This window comes from Octopus bimaculoides, chromosome 12 (genome assembly GCF_001194135.2).
Source record: "Octopus bimaculoides isolate UCB-OBI-ISO-001 chromosome 12, ASM119413v2, whole genome shotgun sequence".
In the NCBI taxonomy this organism is placed as follows: Eukaryota; Metazoa; Mollusca; class Cephalopoda; order Octopoda; family Octopodidae; genus Octopus; species Octopus bimaculoides.
Window position 1 is genome coordinate 37,722,727 of NC_068992.1, and position 6,808 is coordinate 37,729,534.

Genomic DNA, 6,808 nt, shown 5'->3' on the forward strand with positions numbered 1-6,808 from the left:
AGCCCTGTAGTAACGCTGTGCGCATGCGTGCAATTCAACAACCAAGCTTTCCCGCTTCATTCTGCCTCTTTCTTGCTGGCCAGCAATTGAGCAAGGACGTGTTTAGCTGTCTCTCTCCATCTTTCGAACTTACGCTAGACAGCTCGCTCACATCTATATACCAACATCCCAACAACCATGCTCACACACACAGAAGACGTCTCAACAAACAAGAGCTAAAGATGTATATATTAACCACCTTAAAATAAATAATTGTTATGTTGATAGTCTGGAGTTCAGCGTTCCGTTATATTCTTAATTTTATACAGGAAAGTCAGGTATACATCTAATGATGTATAACCCACTTTCCTATAAGTTCTTCATCATTCTCCTGGTCAGCTGCTATACGTGCCAGATCAATTGTAGCCATGGTGTTGATAGCATTGATCTGCATGCGTGAAAGTGCATCGGCTGCTAAGTTGGTCGTCCCTTTGATGTGGCGTATATCCGTCGTATACAGCGATATGAAGTCGAGGTGGTGGATTTCTCTCGGCGAGTGGTGATCAGGCTTTGTATTAAATGCATACACCAGTGGTTTGTGGTCGGTGTATATGGCAAAATCGGTACCTTCTAGCATGTGTTAGAAATGCTTAATGGCCAGGTATGCCGCTAATAATTCCCGACTGAAAGTACTGTATTTTATTTCAGTGGGTTTTAACCGTTTAGAAAAGAAAGACAACGGTTGCCATATACCATCAACAAGCTGCTGTAGCACACCTCCAACTCTGGAATCGGATGCATCAACTAGTACACACAGTGGGGCATCTGGTTTTGTATACAACAACATGGTAGCGTTGGATAACGCTTTTTTCAGGGCAGCGGAAGAGGTGGGTTGATCTTCATTCAAGACAATATTCGTGTTTTTGCAAGTTTGCTGACATAGCAAATCTGTGAGTGGTTGCGTTATCTCAGCGAGGTGGGGTAAAAATCTGCGATTGAAATTCACTAAACTGAGAAACTCCCTTAATTTGCAGAGAGATGTAGGTGGTGGAAAATCCACGATGGCCTTGACATTCTCTGGAAGGGAACGAATGCCATCTTTATCAACGATGTACCTGAGAAAATGAAGGGAAGCAACTCCGAACGAACACTTGCTGGGGTTGATAACACTATTTGCGCAGGCATTCAAATAGCAGGTGCAGGTGTTGTTCATGTTCTTCATCTAAGCTACTGGCCACGAGTATGTCGTCTATGTAGGCATAGACAAAAGGCAAACCTCTGGTAACCATATCGATAAACCTTTCGAATGTCTGTGCCGCGTTGCATAAACTGAAAGGCATATGCAGGAATTCAAACATTCCGAAGGGTGTCGTAACTGCTGTTTTGGGGATGTTCGCAATTTCCACCGGGATTTAGCTGTATGCTCGCACAAGATCGATCTTTGAAAAGATGCAAGCTCCATGCAGCGAAATAGAAAAATCCTGAAGATAGGGGACATGCAGTTGTTCAGCAATCAATAATCACAGCAAATTCGCCAATCGGTCGATGACTTTTTTGGAATACAGTGTATTGGTGAGGACCAGTTGCTGCTAGATGGGCAGATGATTCTAATGTCGAGCATATGCTGGAATTCCCGCTTGATGGCCTTGAGACGATCAGGTAGTAATCTTCTGGGTCTTGCAGCAACAGGTGGACCGCTAGTTTTGATGTGGTGGGTAACTTTGTGTTTGATTGGCTGGCTATGGAATACTGGTCGAGCGACATCCGGATATTCTTTCAGGATAGCACTGTGGCGAGTTATCGTCGTTAGCAAAATAGTTGAGCTGACTGTAGCCATATGAGCGGCTATACCGCACACAGTGAGCTGTATGGTGCTGTCCACCAGTCTCCTGTGTTTAATTTCTATGAGGAAACCAAAATGATGCAGGAAATCGGCTCCTAAGACAGGGGTCGGCAGTTTAGTTATGACGAATACCCACTGGAAGGTGCTGCGTAGTCCTAAGTTCAGCGTCAGGGACTGTTCACTGTAGGTTGGAATGGGTGAATGGTTAACTGCCTGAAGACAGACTGATGTCTCTTTTCTTTTTCCTGAAGTGTTGGAAACAGGGATGATGCTGACTTCCACGCCGGTGTCAACCAGGAAATGCGTGCCTGTTACACGATTGCAAACGAAAAACTGGCGACTTTGTGGGTGCAAGCCAGGAACTTCTGTCATGTTCAATTCCTGGCTGTGTCGTTTCCCGAACTGGATGTTGAAAACAAGCATGGGATCATGCATTTCTATGTCCAGGTTCCGAACTTTCAGTGGTACCAACATGTTTCATGCAAGTTGAGGGTAGCACTTGGGCTTTGGGACCATCTACCACAACGACGAGATCAGCTGTTGTTTCAACACAGGGTACCAGGCCATAGGGCATTATCTGCTCTGTCAGGGCCTGTATCTGTGTTGCCCACTGAGTGACCAATGCACGCAAGTCAGAAATTTCCAAAGCACTGGACAACAAAAGGAAAGGATTGGTGGAAGGAATTGCTGCCTGGAATGCCATGTCAACCATGGATGTGTTCGCCACTGGGTTCTGTTCTGGGGGAGCCATTATGTGCCAATCAGTCGCAGGAATTTTCAGTTCTGTTTCATTGCCGGGTGATGTGCAAACTGTGATTCTTTAACGGGAACACAAAGTGTAGTGCCGAAATGGAAAATTTAAAAGCATTACAAAAAATGTCTTCATTTTCCAAATGCAATTAAGTTGGTGAAGCTGATTGAATGGAAGGCTGCAATTCTTTGATGGGGTCACCAAATGTAGTGGTTAAGTGTGTATCAGTATGTGTTAAGGTGAACAAATGCGATAGGCATGTGGATACCTTTGAAGTAAACAAATAAATGACATCAATTCATAGTTAAAATAATTTATTTACTGTACTTGCATTTGCCTTTGGTATACAATATTCTTCACTACATGTAATTGTTGACAACTGCTAAGAGTTGCTAGTAATAGAAACAGGGTACATCTGTGGAGGTGATATGTCAGAACTGAATATGTTTGTGTGTGTGTGTGTGTGTGTGTGCGCGCGTTGTTCATCTGAGAAAGTAGTCTGTCATGAACCTTTCTATCTGCCAGTGTGCCATGAACCTTTGAGTCTGTCTGCCAAAGCCTTTCTGTCTGTCTCTTTGTTGACCATGGTATTTTATAACCGCTGTGGCAGCTAGAAGGACAGACATACTACAGCAGAGATTGTGCCTAAATAGGTCAGTTCCTGTTCATTTGAACTTCGCCTGACATGGCTGAGGTCGTAGGTCAAAAGGAAATGATTTATCATTTTTTGACAGAACAAAGAAAACCTTTTTTCTCGCCTGTTGATTATGGCGGTTTGGACGACCAAGAATCCTTAGATTCAGTTTCGAATCTAAGCTTGGAGAAGGAAGGATTAATTTTTACAAGTACGGGTGACACGTAAAAGCACCCACTACACTCTCTGAGTGGTTGGCGTTAGGAAGGGCATCCAGCTGTAGAAACTCTGCCAAATTAGATTGGAGCCTGGTGTTGCCATCCGGTTTCACCAGTCCTCAGTCAAATCGTCCAACCCATGCTAGCATGGAAAGTGGACGTTAAACGATGATGATGATGATGATGATGTATATGTCAATGACTTATGATCAGTGAAAAATTGTAAAATGTCGCCCTACTAAAAAATGTTGAAAAAGTTTCAGAACTAAATAAGCAGCTAAGAGTTCTCTTTCAAAGTTGCTGTAGCTATCGTTTCTGCTGGTTTTAAGAGCTTGGAAGAAGAAAAAAAAACAGAAAATGGTGTAGATCGCTTTCCTCTGCTCAGCTGAGATTCAAAACCAAATCCAAACACCAGTTGCTTGTCAGACGAATGTTTGATCCTTTGTGTCTTATGTCTATGCTGGAAGATTAAGGAGAATAATCTAACCTCCGAGACCTTCTGTGGTCATGGAACAGTCAATCCTTTGTTTTAGGTTTGACCTACTTCCTGGCTAAACCTTATATAACCAAATGAGGTGTTCGCTTCTTTCTCTTCGGGTTTTCAACCAGCTAGCCAAGAGCATCTTTTAGCTGAATGGGAAGGGTCAATGTAATTCTTATCTTTCTTCCTCTCAGATAGCAGACTGTTAACTTGGCTTCCACATCCTGTTTCAGACACACACTAAGAGCTTGCAAACAGCACACATTGTTGTCATTGTCACTTACTACAATTACTGCTTTGTTTGTGTTACAGACCACTGTCCTCAAATGAAGTCTGTGAATATAATTCATTTCTCTTCGATGTCATTACAGTTTCATCCTACTTGTGACCATCTACATATAGCTACCCCGATGCAGAACAAGAAATGTTATTTCTACATCAAGTAACTTCTCATTGGTACACTACAATTGATGATGCCGGCGTAAAACCACATCAGTATGTTACAGTGGTTGCCAAGCATTTTGAACAAATCACTGCAATTCCTCTCCGATTCTAATGCCAGATGCATCTACCATCAATGATAATGGTGCATCTGGGATCGAGTCGGCTAAAAGTGTAGCTTTAGTTAACTTGTCTTTAATATCCTCGAAAGATTGCAGTTCAGCCGAATTTAATGATATTTCATTAATTTTTTAAACAACATGATAATTCATTTAGAGGAAAAATTGTTTCAGTACACGGTTGAATAAATCTTCTGTAGAAGTTAATAAGCCCTAGAAATTCTCATAACTTCCTTAACGAAGCAGGAACTGGAATATCAAGAATAACATCAACCTTTTCTTTTAAAGGACTAATTCCATTTTTGTTAATGACTTGTCCCAAAAATGTGATGGAAGAAATGCCAAACAGACATTTATTGAGATTAGCTATTACACCAAATCAAGTAAAAAGTTATTCCAAATGAAGAAAATATTACTCCTCTGTAGGGCTAGTAATTAATAAGTCATCAATGTAGGAAAAAACAAAATCTAAAACATGAAAGACCTCATCAATAAACCTTTGGAAGATATTAGCAGCATTAGTTGAGAAGATGGCTTTACGCCTAAGAAATTTGAAAAGTCCAAAAGCTGTTGCAGCTGTTTTAGGAATGTCATCTGATTTAATCAGAATTTGGTTGTAGGCACGTACTAAATAAAACTTCAAAAAGACAGTACTGTAAAGAAGCTGAAAAGTCATGAATATGTGAAATAAGTGACATTAATGGTCAAGGAACTGACCAGAAGAGAAAGCAAGAGAGGGGAAGTGGGGGGAGAGAGGTGAACGTCGGCCTATTTTTGCCCGCTGGAGGCATCGTGAATGGCTGTCAGGGAAATCGCTCCCAGGTTGGTCAGATAGCAGCTGCTTACACTGGGTGACAGTGGTAGGGCAGGATCGCCGGAGAGATTACTGCTAGACAGGCCTCGACAAGAGGTAGGTGAGCCTCTTCATTTCCCACACATGACAAGCTATTTCAGCAATAGTTGTCCCCTAATATATGATGGCAGTGAAGATAAGAATCGGCAGTGATGTCATCAGCCCTTTCTATGGTGAAGGAGATGTAGTAGCTTGGATTTGAAAGGTCAAAGTTGTGGCCAGGCTACAAGGCATCAAAGATGTAGCAAGCCTCATGGTGCTGTATTTGGAGGGGAGTGCACTGGCACTGTACCTCAAAATGAATGAAGAACAACTGAGCATGGAAAAGACTGAGTTACACTTGAGAGAGGCTTACACAGAGGGAGAATACACTGCTTTTGCTAAGCTGGGAACCTCATTCTCTTCCTCTTCCTCGTCTCCACAATCATCATCTGATGAAGTGACAATCCTACAAACATCTAAGACATGACATGACATTCCATCCACAGTAATGTTGTTTTTGGAATTGACAGCCATCAATGTTCCTGTTCCACTGAGTTGTGCAGCATACCTTTGGTAACTTGACCCAGTCTTCATCTCCCACCTCCATGAAAACAGGCCTTCTCTCTTCTACAGGGCATCTCGATGGTTTACTCAGATGACGCCATTCATATTTGAATATCGCTCTATGTGGCACAGACTCATCGGCCTGACCTGATTGGGGTGACATGTACCAGAATACTGCTTCCAGCAGTGAGACGTGTCCCCTCTCTGCCACGGCCTTGATTATTCAATGATGTTTCTCAACGATCCCATTTCCACTCAGCCTGTATGCCACTCTGAAAAAGTGGTGCACTTTCCACCTGTCAAGCATCTCCTTCAGCGCTTCTGAACGAAACACTGTGTTGTTGTCCATCAGCAATTGTCCACAGGACCCTGCTCTAAGAATACATGCCATTTTGCCTGCTTGACAGGTGGAACGTGTACTGCTTTTTTAGGACAGTATACAGGCCAAGTGGAAATGGGGTCATGGAGAGACATCACCGAACAATCAAGGCCATGGTGGAGAGGTGACATGTCTCACTGCTGGAAGCAGTATTCTGGTACATGTCACCCCGATCAGGTCAGGCCAAAGACTCCGTGCCACATAGAGCAATATTCAAATATGAATGGCAGCATCCGAGTAAACCATCGAGATGCCCTGCAGAAGAGAGAGGGCCTGTCTTCATGGAGGTGGGAGATGAAGTCTGGGTCAAGCCACCAAAGGCATGCTGCACAACTCAGTGGAACAGAGGAATAGTGATGGCTGTCAATTCCAAAAACATTTGTGGATGGAATGCCACATCATGTCTTAGATGTTTGTAAGATTGTTGCTTCATAGGATGATGAATATGGAGAAGAGGAAGAGATTGAGGTTCCCAGTTTAAGATTTCAACATGCAAGGCGCTCACCCAGGTGGGTGGTAGATTTTGACATGGAGTGAAGTGAGGAGGTGATTTTTTAGATCAGG